Genomic DNA, 14,385 nt, shown 5'->3' on the forward strand with positions numbered 1-14,385 from the left:
AATCCCAATCCCAAAGAGAGACATCGAGAGGTTTTGTATCAGACTTTTATCATCAATTACTAGCGGCTTCGTATGAAACCCTCCACCTAGACTCTGTTTGGAGGAGGGATATACCAGACCTAGAAAAAGATTTTGATTGGCAAGAAGCCTGGGCAAATGTTCGACTTGCATCAAGGAACCCGGACCATCAACAAATCAATCTTAACTATATTCATAGGACATACTTGACTCCTATAAGACTGAACAGAATGGGTCTTAAACAAGACTCCAAATGCTCCTTATGTACAAATGGGGACGAGGGGACATTTATGCACATGTATTGGGACTGCCCACCAGTTAAGATATTCTGGGAAGAAGTGACCCAACAATTATCAAATCTCTTAATTCTGAATATACCGGTACACCCCTCTATATTACTGCTGAATGATGTTTTTGAATATGCAGTACCTATACAGCAAAAGAGATTGTTTTTATCTGGTATTACAGTGGCTAAAAAACTGATAGCATCACGATGGTTTCAACCGGAAAAAATTTGCCGGAAGGTCTGGATTCTCACATATCTCGATGTGATTTATCTAGAAATATCTAGAGCAAGAATTTTGGGTCTCAATGAATCCAAATTGACAATGTGGTTAGAAGTGGTGGAGAGAATAAAAGCTAGCATTTAATGGAAGTGTCTGGTTAGGAGCGAAGGATAATGGATGGATTATCCATTGGGGGGTCCAGTGGGGGGGTGCGAGCAAGAGCATATGTGTGTAGGGGAATAGATAGCAGGTATTAGGGGTATATCTTGTATAAGACATTTATCCAAACGGTGAGTTAACTGATGTACACTGTTTTACAATGCTTGTATATCTAATCGTGTGTTGTCATGTTTGTTTATGTGTTTGTTTAAAAAATAATAAAAAAAGAAAATACAAAAAAAAAAAGAAAAGAAAAAAAGGCATCTGGAATAATGAAGTCAATCCAGCTCATACTATATAATACTACAAGTCCCACAGGACTGGGTGCGCACAGTGTGCTCATTCATTGGCCCATCCACTTCGCCCGGCCCCTATCGCGCGCGTCGTGTTGTTTCCGTGTTGTGTGTCTGGCAGCTGACAGCTGAACGAACGCTGTTAACATTAATAGCTGAACTGGTTACAATACAGACAGTTAGCTAACGTAACGTTACAATGTGGTGACATACTGTATTGTGGGTGTGAAAAGACCCGGTGAACCAAACCACCAACAAACAAAAAATAGAAAAGATAATAAAAGAAATAAAAGAAAGCGAGTGTTCATTGAAAAGTGGCGTTCAGGTCTCGAGTGGTTAGGATATGATCCACAGCAGAAGTTCATGTTCTGCATTGATTGTCGTGTGTATGGCACTGACAAGTCCAAAAGCCATAGGCGGAGTTTGAACTTCACGCCCGGGGGTGCGACAGCCTGGCGAATGATCCCCGCGCGCTTTTAGCGTTTTTACAATGCCCTAACCCCTAATTTTTTATTTTATTTAGGTAGTACAGCAGCACACACACACACTCACACACACAGCACTACGGGGGATCATTTTTAACTGACTTGAAAAATGGAGGGTCTAATTATTATTATTCATAGAGACTCTCGAGCAATAATAATTATTACAGCCTCCATTTTTCGTGGACGAAAAATATACCAACTATAGATATCAATTTTCCCGAAATAACGCTACCTGCCTCGACAAAATCCGTGCATTGGTTATCCAGATACATTAATTATCATCTCAGAATAAGTGGCTTTGTACAAGCTTTACAATGTACTATCGCGCGGGGCATTCTGCTGCTGCTGCTGCCGAATGGTGGTGCTTGGCCGCACGTTAACCCTTTCACTGCCACACTACAGAAGGTTCGCCTTATAATGTGACATGATTACTACTATAAAATTAATGTATTGTAAAACAAAACATAATAGAATTCAGATTTGTTTCTCACAATTATTATAATTTTATTAAAATAAAAATAATCTTATTTTTTATTTTTATTTTTTTAAAGCAATTTCACCCCCGGCCACCCCCATAAACTCCGCCCATGCCAAAAGCTTGTCATTTGTTATTGGCACAACCAATTTAAAATTAGAAACGATTTATAATTATATACCCAGCTGCTCCTCAACCGTTCAGTGAGAAATATTGTCATAGGACAATAGTATATTCAAGTACGGTATATTCAATATTACATGTATTGCAATGCATACTGTAAATATGTTTTGCCTGCTCAATGCCATTAGGCAGTCTCTAGTCTATATCACTGGACTGTCTTTACAATGTACTGGTTTTGTTTCCTGTGGACTGTAGAATATTCCAGCCACTACAACACTGTGAAGCACAATGGGCAGACCTGGGCCCCGTTCCCCGTACCTGGATAACTGAGTTAGCCGGATAACTTTCGGTGAAGTCTGACTTAAGCCGGACTTTCCGGTTCCCCGTACCTGGATTGTCCAAATCACCATGACAACAGATCCAAAAGTTTGAGCCTGGTCGAAAGCAGGGTTTAAGTTCAAGTTAGCCGGATGAACCATCGCCACCCCCCGCACAGAAGTGACAGCGCGTTTCCTGAAATTATTCCCACAGTCTAGGATCTGCGTTATACCATTCTGAATTACGTTTTTGTGCTCCATTCTTCCAGAGGGTTTTTTTTAAATGTAAAATAGACCCAAAATGCTGATACTAAATTCACTTTGTCCTAAATAATGCACGTTATATACCGTGGCGCTCGCTCGGTGCGATGTACACATTATGTGGTTATTTTAATTGTAACTGGGATTAAGATGTCTGATGAGATGCGCTGTTTGACGGATTTGAGAAATTGAATGAGCCGTTGACGTCACATTAATGAATGAGCATAAAGAGATAAAACTTCATTCAAAATAAAGAATATTCTAAACACGGGTCTCTCGTTCATTAATGTATAAACAATGAATTTATCCCATCTGGCACAGTGGCGCAGCGGTAGTGCTCAATCCTGGCAACCCGGCGACCGGTGTTTGAAACCCCGTGTTTCCAATATAATTTTTTGGAATATAATATTAATGATTATACGCCAAAGTAGCCTAGTTTTAAGTTAAAATATTATAAATCTACATGCATTGAGGATGTCATTCTTTATATAGCTCTCAACGTGCACCAAATTGAATTATTCCTACATCGCAAAAAGAAGGGAAAGACTAGGTTTCGAACCCCGGTCGTCTGCGTGAAAGTCAAAAGAAGAACCCGTTACACCACAGTGGAGATAAGTAAAATATCGACCTTACATCAATCAATGGGTAAGAGAGCCGTATCGTTATTCTGTATAACAGTTTAACTAATTATTTTCGCTAGCAAGATCTCATTTGATTATTCAATCCAGCAGGCAAGTTTAAAGAAATATAATCTGATTGATTGAGGTAATGAGGGACTTAAAATTAGCCTATAGATAACGCATTTAACTTGTCGGCGAGGCGATTGAGCCGTACTGCAATATGTTAATAAAGTTTTAAATCGATTAATCAATCAATGCCGCTAGAGAATCAGGATCTCTGCTATCGATACGTGCTGGCTTTTCAACTGGAGCGGCCGCGCGCACTAATCCTGGGTCTCAAGTCTGGTTTGAGTTAACGAGACTGAATCCACCTTCGAGGAACAGGAAAATCCCGGCTTCAAACATCGGGTTAACTGAATCTGGATAATGACATCTTGATCGACTTAGTTGAACCAGGTACGGGGAACAGGGCCCTGGGCCCTCATTCATCAACCTGACTTACGCACAGATATGTGCTTAACCTGTGCGTACGACCATTTCTAAGCAAAGAGTGGGATTCATCAATTTCAACTTGAACTTGACTTCGTGCTTATGTGTACGCACAGCTCGGAGCACACTTAGCTGACGCCCAGTGGTAGAACATCGTTACTACGGCATAAGCGCTCCTCAGTTCTGCATTAGTTTCAAGGCGGAAATAAGCTTCCGTGCATTAGTGTTCAACTTCTGTATGACCCGTAATTCATTATAGTTCATTATAAAATAGCGACAGTAGTGTAATTATAACAGGCTCACACGCGAACAAGAGGTTGGCCTGCTTGTTTGGCACGGGGGGGCAGACGCAAAACACCAACCTCCAAACGCGATTAAATATTGTTTCAAATAAAAAGCGAATTATTTTGTGTTTCATGTTTCCAAATAAGATTGGTCACGAAATGCTTTCTACTTCAATTTGTTGGTTAGAATAGATGACCTCCGTTGAAACTTCACTGAGACTAACAGTCTATTTGTGAGCTCCCGCTCAGATGTGATAATAATAACAATAATAATAATAGCTTCATTTTACATAGCGCCTTTCAAGAGACCCAAGGTCGCTTTACATAGATAGGGGGGGGGGAATAACAAAGTAACAGACATAGTGGACAGACACACAACATATAAATATGATGATGGAATTCATTCAAGATCCTCTCCACCCTCGGGTCTTTGCCACCGGCACGGCCCATCGTGATATTGGAGATGGATCGAGCAATAGACTGTTACTGTAGCTGTCAAAGCTCCATCACATATGCAGTTATGTGAATAGAAAGGGATTCCACTAAGTCAATGTTGCGATGCGCATTTGCCTGATACATGTTGTTGCTGCATGCCGGGAGGAAGGCGATGCTGAATGTTTTCAATTCATTAAATAAAACGGATACTTTTTGCAAGGGTTTACTGACTGTCATACAAATAATCAACCAACTACATACTGTAACTTTTCAGTGCACGTTCTTATTTACATTGTGACAACAGTCTTGTGAGTTCCCGCAGTGACCCGCACACAGACATGATGGAATTCAAGTTCAAGTTTGTATTGATCACATATAGGCAGGCTACACATGGCGTATAGGCTACATCATTGGCAGTGAGATTCATTGTTCTTGTATATGCTCTTGTATTATTGTGTTTATTGGCTACCCAATACTGACATCAAAATAGATTGTATGACTCTAAAAATCATATGCAGGTAGAAAATTGACGGAAAATCCGTCGCGATTTGGAATAAAATTTAGGAGAACTTTAATCCCTGGGTATTAATCAAACAAAACGGAAAAAGGCAGTCATATTCCAGCACGGTCTTTATTAGTGTTTGCGCTGCCCAGGCAGCAATGGTTAATAGATATCATATCCGACATCACCGTACGTGTACACTGTCAGCCTGTCTAATAACACGCTTCCCTCGGTTTAGTCCATTCTTCCACATTTCATGGGGGTGCCCATTACCGTATATGGTTAATCGGGGCGGTTTTGGTATGCAAATACGTGAAAGTGTGCACGAGCCTCGGCGCAGGGCCAAGGTGATATTTATCATGACAGATGTGCGTAGAACCTGCGTACGCACGTGTGGTAAATCCCGTTTTTTTTGTGCGTGCACTGATTCTAAATTCTGTGCTTACGTGTGGAAATAGAACATTTTCTACGCCACGTTGATGAATGAGGGCCCTGGCATTCTGATTGTTGCTGCACAAAAGGGGGGGAATCATTCCAACCAAGACATTAATAGCAGTAGTCGACTATATAATGATTAGACTTTCCCCTTCAACTCACCATTCTTCATAATTGCAAATAGATATAACAGCTAGTCGATACAATTGCCAAAGTATTTCCAATCTAAATTAAGATAAAATCATATGTCCAAACAAATGCTTGCAGTTACATTGTCCAATGACCTATATTTGTTACTTTATGGGTTAACGTCAAAAGTTAACGTCAAGCCCTGATGGCAACAGATCAAAAAGTTTTAACCTGCTCCAGCGCAGGCTTTAGTTCAGTTAGCTGGATAAACTGGCCAAAAAACCAGCTCTCTTCCTCACAGATCCCATTCTGAATTATATTTGTGTGCTTCGTCTTTCTAGAGGGGGCTTTTGAAATGTAAAGTAATAGACCCAAAATGCTGATAATAAATCATATTCAGCCTATGGACTTACTTTGTCCTAAATAATGCACGTCATAGCTATACGGCGCTCGCAAGTCGCGACACAAACTATGTGGTTATTTTAATAATGGAGCATTGCAAATGTGAATCCCGCGGGATATTTTTAATGAATGAAACCTATCGGGCGTTTGGCTCTGATTCGTTTCATATTCTCCGCTGTGGATGTATTTGCTTAACGGAACGCCCGGAATGTGTTTCATTCAAGCATAAATTGAAGCATCTTTATCTTTATGCATGAATTACGAAAACTCTGAATCTGTGGATTGTATCACTGTCACTCACACGTTATTGTGATATTGTAACTGGGATTAAAATGTCTGAGGAGATGCACGATTTGACGGATTTGATGACGTGGACGTGACTTGAGAAAAGTGAATGAGCAATTGCAAGCCTTTGACGTTTTGATGAATGAATTTGAGAAAATGCATTTATCTGTTCAAGCACTGTTATCTGATGATGAACAAGAGGGTGATGAACATGACTGGTGTCACTGGTATAAACCAAAGGTTAATCAATTCAATGCATGTATGGATGATGTCCGAAACAGATTAAAACCTGATTAATAGTGAAACTGTATAGCCTCCAACCCTCTCTGACATGTTATTTCGGGGGTCGCGCCTTGAATACTTTGGGAACCATGTATTTATAATAATAATAAATAATAATAACTTTATTTGTATAGCACTTTTCATACAGAGGTTGCAGTTCAAAGTGCTTCACAACAGTAAAAAATACAGGCATAAGCGAGCATAAAAAGATAGACAGGTAGAATCACAGTGTTTCACATTAGGATCTAGCATCCCAATAGGCTCTCCGCTTACAGTTTTCAGTAACACAAATAGTAAAAATTGTTTAAAATGATTCAGTTTAAAAATAGTCAAAAAATTATAAAATAGAACGGACATAAAAAAATACAGGCATGAGCGAGCATAGCAAGATATGGCAAATCACAGTGTTTCACATTAGGATCTAGCATCCTAATAGGCTCTCTATTCAGTAATACTCCTGTAATTCCCAACATACTTCACAGTACATATTGCTGTAACTTTAGTGATATTAGATCACAGGGACACAAACCCACACTGTAACTTTAGTGATACTAGATCACAGGGACTCGAACCCACACTGTAACTTTAGTGATACTAGATCACAGGGACTCGAACCCACACTGTAACTTTAGTGATACTAGATCACAGGGACTCGAACCCACACTGTAACTTTAGTGATACTAGATCACAGGGACTCAAACCCACACTGTAACTTTAGTGATACTAGATCACAGGGACTCGAACCCACACTGTAACTTTAGTGATACTAGATCACAGGGACTCGAACCCACACTGTAACTTTAGTGATATTAGATCACAGGGACTCGAACCCATACTAAATAGTGGGACCTATTGCATGAACAAATAATCACAGTGTTTCACATTTGGATCTAGCAAATAATAAAAATAGTTTAAAATGATTCAGTTTAAAAATAGTCATCAGTAAGAAGTAAAAAGTGCAATAACCGACACATGAATTTGATAGGCAGTGTATAAGAGTAGGCAGGGTAAGAATAGTGCAGGTAAATACAAGTTGTGTCAGGATATCCCTGATGTTTCCTCTTGCCACTCGGTGGTAGCAGATATCTATCAGTGAAATGCCTGAGCAAAGAGATAAGTTTTAAGCTGTCTTTTAAAGATGTCTAGCGAGTTGGCTTCCCTGATGTTTTGGGGTAGTTTGTTCCATAGTTTTGGGGCATAGTTGATAAAGGCTGCATTACCGATCCTCTTTTGACTGCTTCTGGGAGCCTCTAGTAGTCCAGCAGCTGATGATCGCAGTGTTCTTGCTGGTGTGTAATTTATTAGAGTGTTGGCGATGTAGCTAGGTCCCTGTCCATTTAGAGCTTTGTATGTAAGGAGAAGGACCTTAAAGTCAATTCTAAATGTTACAGGAAGCCAGTGTAAAGCAGCTAAGACTGGACTAATGTGCTCTCTCCTTTTGGTTCTAGTTAGCAGTCGGGCTGCAGAGTTTTGGATTAGCTGAAGCCTCTCTGTGGTTTTCTTAGGGAGACCTGTGAAAAGTGCATTACAGTAGTCTAACCAGCTAGATATGAATGCATGAATTAGCTTCTCAGCATCGTTCTGATTAATAAATGGTCGTACTTTTGCTATATTTCTGAGATGGAAGAACGATGTTTTCGTCACTTTGCTAATATAAGAATTGAAGTTCAGTTCTGAATCTATGATAACCCCAAGACTAGTGACCTCAGATTTGATCCAAGGGGTTAGTCCCCCCAGGTTCTTTATTAATGTTTCTTTTTTAGTTTTGGAGCCGATAATTCGAATTTCAGTTTTGTTCTCGTTTAGTTTCAGGAAGTTCTTACTCATCCATTTATTTATTGCCAGTAAGCAGTCTGTAATGGAGCTAATCGCTGTATCATTTGGTTCAGCAGATATGTACAGTTGTGTATCATCCGCATAGCTATGGAAATCTACATTATGTTCTCTGATGATATCACCCAGCGGTAACATGTAAAGGGAGAAGAGTAAAGGACCTAAGCAACTCCCTTGTGCAACTCCATAGTTGTTGTCGTATATATCAGACATGTGATCTCCTAGTTTAACATAGAATTTCCTCCCTCTGATGTATGTTTTAAACCAGCCCAGCACATGTTCTGAGAAACCGACATGGTTTTCAAGACGATCGATTAGAATATCGTGATCGATTGTATCAAATGCTGCACTGAGATCTAACAGGATAAGGATGGAGATCTTATTCTCGTCAGAGTTTAGTCTGAGGTCACTGATTATTTTGGTGAGGGCAGTTTCAGTGCTATGATATTTTCTGAATCCTGACTGAAATTCTTCTAAGATGTTGTTTTCTTCAAGAAAGGAATTTATTTGAACTGAAACTATCTTTTCAAGTACTTTACTAATGAATGGTAGGTTGGATATTGGATGATAATTTGCCATTTCATTACTATCCAAGTTAGGTTTTTTTTAGTACTGGCTTTACAACTGCTGTTTTAAAGGCATCTGGGAAAATACCAGTCCTAAGGGAAGTGTTTATGATATCTAGCACAGGGCTTGAAACACTATTAAATACCCGTTTGAAGAAAGCTGTAGGTATAGGGTCAATGTCTGAGGTGGAGGAGTTACATTCTGAGACAGTTTTGCAGAGTACATCTAATGTGATGCATGTGAAACTTCTCATGGTTACATTGCACGGTTTGCCGCAATCAGCTTTATTTCCATCATGAGTAATGCTGGCCCTGATCAAGGTTATTTTGTTGTTAAAGAATAGTGCAAGTTCTTCACACTTAACCGTTGATGACTGAGGAGGTGTAGGGGCAGTGTTGAGTAGTACATTAATAGTGGAAAAGAGGATTCTGGAGTTTCCAGCATTTTCTGTAATGATTTTAGAGAAGTAATCTTTCCTTGCTAAGCGGATGGTTTTATTATAAGCAGTTAAAGCATTTTTGTATATATCACAGCATATGGTGGTTTTTGTTTTTCTCCATTTTCGCTCCGCTGCACGACATTTCCTTTTTTCTTCGTTGACCGTATTATAGTTTAACCAGGGCGAGGCTCTAGTTTTCTTCTTTTTCGTTTTTAATGGGGCGACAGAATTTAATATAGATGACATTGCATCATTGAGATTTTCTACCATTTAATTTAGAGAGCTGTCATGATTGTGTGGTTCATGTAGTCTGATAAGATCAATGAACTTTGATTCAGCTTTGTCGTTTAGGAGCCTCTTTTTAACTATGATTTCTTTTTTTGTTTTAGTAAGGGTTATTTGAGTATCAAAAAATATACAGTGATGGTCGGAGAGAGGTAATTCAGTTATTGAGATATTTGTTATGCTTAGCCCAGTTGTTGTTATAACTAAGTCTAGTGTATTCCCAAGCCTGTGAGTTGCATTTGTTATATGCTGTATTAGGTCAAAGCTATCCAGTAGATTTTTTAGTTCTATAGTTTTGGAGTCTGTTTTCTTATTAAAATGGATGTTCAAGTCTCCAGTTAGGATCACCTTATCATATCCGGTAACACATAGTGAGATCAGTTCAGAGAGCTCCTGTATAAATATTGGTGAGTGTCTAGGCGGGCGGTATATTGTGACAATAATAGTTGATTCTGTTTTTAGTTCAATGGCAAGATATTCCATTGACATGAACTCGCCTAGTTCTGTGATTCTAAACAAGAGTTTTGAGGAGAAGATTGCTGCAACTCCTCCGCCCCTTTTATTTTTTCTGGGTATTTGAAAAAAGTTATAGTCTGGTGGACAAGCTTCTATCATTATTGATGTAGCTGTGTCATTATTTAGCCATGTCTCTACTAGGCAGATGCAATCTAAGTTATTTTCTTTAATCAGATAATTTACTAAGAATGTTTTATTATTCAGTGATCTGACATTTAGGAAAGCTAATTTTATTTGTTGGACTTCTTTAGAGGAGGTCTGCTTTGGCTTGACCGTGATGGCCCTGAGGTTAATAGCAGGTAAACGCATTGATGGCGTATATTTTTCACCATGCCATTGGCTGGTTATGATTACTGGTATGTTTTGAGAGATGGCATGGCAATTGTGCTATACTGCACTGCACTGACTGTACTGTGCTTTCGGGGACATTTGATCAGACGAGATGGCCTTGTGTGATATGGGGGGGGGGGACGCCTTGTGCTGCTGCACTTCGTGGTGAGATTGTGTCCTTCATGACTATCTCTCATGCTGGTATGAGCTTAATATTCTTGGAGGCCATCAAGGCATGACGCATGTTTGCTGCTAGGAGCTTTGAACCTAAGCGATTTGGGAAGAAGCCATTTCTTTGAAAACGTTCTGGGTTATTCCAGAAAACATTGAAGTTGTCAATGAATTTCAGGCCGTGTACAAGACATGCAGCCCCTAACCATGAATAAAAATTTAGGAGTCGACTGAATGCTTCTTGTCCTCTGCGAAAGCATGCAATTGGTCCACTGATGGACACATCCGTGTCTATGTACACAGACTGATGTTTGTCTAGTGTGTTCATTAAACATGTGAAATCGTCTTTCAAAGTCTCTGTGCCAGTCTTCTTTCGCAGGATGTCAAACGATCCAGAGTGAATGACAATTTTTGTTATTCCCGGTCTGATTAGTGTTGGAAGTATTTTGGCCAGCTCTTTCACAGATGTATTGTCTAGACAGATATTTTCTGTGTTTGCCATCTCCACATACCTTGTTGTGGAATCTCCAATCAGTATGCAGTCTATTTTCTGTGTGAGGTTAGCATTTTTCTTTCCAACAGTTTTGGGGCCGTTTGTTTTTGGGCTAGGCCTAGTCTGCCGGTTCTTTCCACAGTCCTGTGGCCTTGGTGAAGCCTCGTTAGCCTTCTCAATAGCCGGCATGTTAACGCTGGTCCCATACCTTCGGCGTTGGCTACCGCGACGTTCTCCTCGGCGCATGATAGTCTCTTCGCTGTTAGCCGTTCGCTCAGTCTGGGTCGTGTTTGCTAGCCGTGTCGCTCGTGGCTCTGTTTTCCTCGTCGTCTCGTCGTTAGCGTGTGCTCCGATGTGCCGGCTGTTAGCTTCGCTAGCATTAGCGTGAGCTCCGGCATGCCAGCTGTTTGCTTCGCTAGTGTTAGCGTGAGCTCTGGTATTCTTGCTATTAGCGTCGTTAGCGTGAGCTCCGTTACGCTCGCTGTTTGCTTCGTTAGCGTTGTTAGCCACGCTTCTATGTCTCTTTGCTTTGGGTGTTGATATGCGTGTTTCCGAGAGTAGGTTGAAACTATTTCCTGGCGGTACCGGGGGTGAGGTCCTGGTTCGTTTATTTCTCCTTTTATCCTTGACGGTGGTCCACTGCTTTGGTTTAGCTCCTTGGTTGTGCCAAGGACCGTCTTTTGGGTGGTGCTGTTCTGTAGCTACTAGCATAGGCCAGGTCTCAATCATGGTATTGTTGGCTATATTTGTAGTAGCTTCAAAAATAGAGTCAAGGAGTTGCTCATCCTGCTGTATTTGGTACAGGGTAGAAACCCGAGCCTCCAGCTCTACAATCCTCATGCTCATCTTCAAGCAGTTAGTACATTCTGTGGGAGAGCCGAGTCCCGGCATCTTCCCTTATTTCCTGTCTTTTCAGGTTAGGCTAAGCTGAAGCTAAGCTAGGTACTTAGCTGGTGGTGATGATGGTGGTGGTGGTGGTGATGGTGGTGGTGGTGGTGGTGGTGGTGGTGATGGTGGGTCACTCACTTCACAACCGGGGTCTTTATGAAATATCATACAGGAGAGCTGTCCGTCGCTCTCTCCTAAATGGGGCAGCTTCCGTCGCCCCGGAGATGTCCGTTTCTCTCCCCTACACAGGGCAGTTCCGTTGCCCTGGAGCTGTGCTATTACTCACACGACCAAAACCACTGTCGTCTTCCGTCTCGTTAAAATAACAAGGAAAACCTTCCTCGTCTTTCATAAATATCCTTGCCTTCCGACATAGTCCTTTGTGTGTAGCTGATAAGACGGCTCGCTATTCCTCCCACGGAGAATCTTGCTACTCGTCCTTTCGACTGTGGTAAAAAATCTGAATATATAAGAAAATTCACAGTTCTGGAGAAGTACCCCAGGAACTGGGAGTTAACATACAGAGTTATTAAAGTTGAAAGGGCTGTAATAAATCATTATAATAGCGATAGGCAAAAGCAGCAGAGCGGAGCGACAGTGAAAGCAGCTTGCTTTGCTGAAGCAGGAAAAATTTATATAGTACATGATACCTAAGCGCATACAGTACAGATATCCTCATAAGTATCTATTCATTTGTATCAATTAGATACTCTTTGGGCTTGTTTTTATCTACTTATTCTGAAAGAGTTTGCTAGCAAGATCTCATTCGATTATTCATTCCATTAAGCCTACTGCCAGCAGGCACATTTAAATAAATATAATCTGATTAATTCGGGTAATGAGGGACTTAGAATTAGCCTATATATATGCATTTAAATAATCGGCGAGGCTATTGAGCCGTACTGTATTGTACCCATCTGTTAATAAAGTTTTCAATTTCAATCAATCAATGCCGTTAGAAAATCAGGATTTCTGCAATCAACACCTGCTGTCTTTTCATGCGCAATTATCCTGAGTATCAAGTCTGGTTCGAATTAACGAGAGTGAATCAGCGGTATATTATCGTATAGCTCTGCTCAGCGCCATAGGGCAATACTCTCCACTTCAGTACTTGCACTGAATAAAAACTCACAATGTACCTTTACATACCATCATCTGTCTGACCACACCCCCATCCGCTACCTACATAAGCAGGGGTGTGGCCATACCCTCATCTTCTTTTTCACTTTCACCACAAGGAAGTGTCTGTATACCAACACTTGAGCTAGGTTGTTTAGTCTGAAGAAAGTTGAGACAGCGTTAACATTATTTCTTGTTATTTTCTTTCTCTCATACATTTCAATAGAAAATAACTAAGTTATAATGTTTTCTTCTGGGGGTCGCGCTAGCAACGTCACCCTTCACCACCGTTTCTCCGTTGCCTCCTCCATCGTTCGTCTTGGGGCGGGATTGACTCTGCGGTCGTGGAAGTCACTTGCGCCCGATCGGCGTCCGGTGGGTAGCTTGCCTCTCCGAGGAGCTGGTGCACCAGCGGCATCTCCTGTGAGATGGCCTGGTTCCTGCTCTGGTTGGGCAGACGGCTCCTCTCGTGGCGGAGGATTTGAGACACGAACTTTTTGCTTCTGCTCGCTCCCGTCGTAGGAGGGTAGCTTGCAGGGGCGAACGGCCTGGTTTCAGTGAGCTGCTGGAGGCGGATGAGGGTGCGTCTGCTTCTCCGTGGCCGATGGAAACGGAGGATTACATGGTGGAGGCAGATGCACTCTTATTTGACGCCCCGGTGGGGACACATCACTCTCCCTTTCAGGATGTGGCAGGGGGTGATGTGTCTCCTTGCGGTCCCTCATATTCTGGTGTTGGGTTAGAACCTCCGACTCAGCGACGAGATGCCCTGCTATCAGCCACATCGGATGGTGGCTCTGCAATGAGCGGTAGCCTCTCGTGTGTGAAGGACGCAGGCTCAGTGGAGGAAGGTGCGCATGGGGAACTACGTGCCTTGTTCCCGGAGCTCATGGCGGCAGCAGCCGTCGCAAACGGCGTGCCGCTGCCGCAGCCACTGCCTGCCCCTGTCCCCGATGATTTGATAGGTCATCTATGGCAACGTTGTCCTGTGAGGGAGACGGGCATTGTCTGCCCATTTTTCCCCTCAATGGAGGCCTACGTACGTCAGGGACAGGTGGTCTCCCACATCACTGGCCTCACCCCCGCCTACGTGCAAGTCACGCGGGTGGCGGGTTTGGTCGAGGGAATGAAGGAAGGGGTGCCTGGGCTTGATAGACCGATGGCGTCTCTCCTTTGTCCTGAGGTGGTGTGGGAGCCGTTGCGGAAGCCGGTTCCCCATGGGAAATCGGCTAGGCAATTGGCCA

This window comes from Notolepis coatsorum (genome assembly GCF_963971535.1).
Source record: "Notolepis coatsorum genome assembly, chromosome: 9".
Taxonomy (NCBI): domain Eukaryota; kingdom Metazoa; phylum Chordata; class Actinopteri; order Aulopiformes; family Paralepididae; genus Notolepis; species Notolepis coatsorum.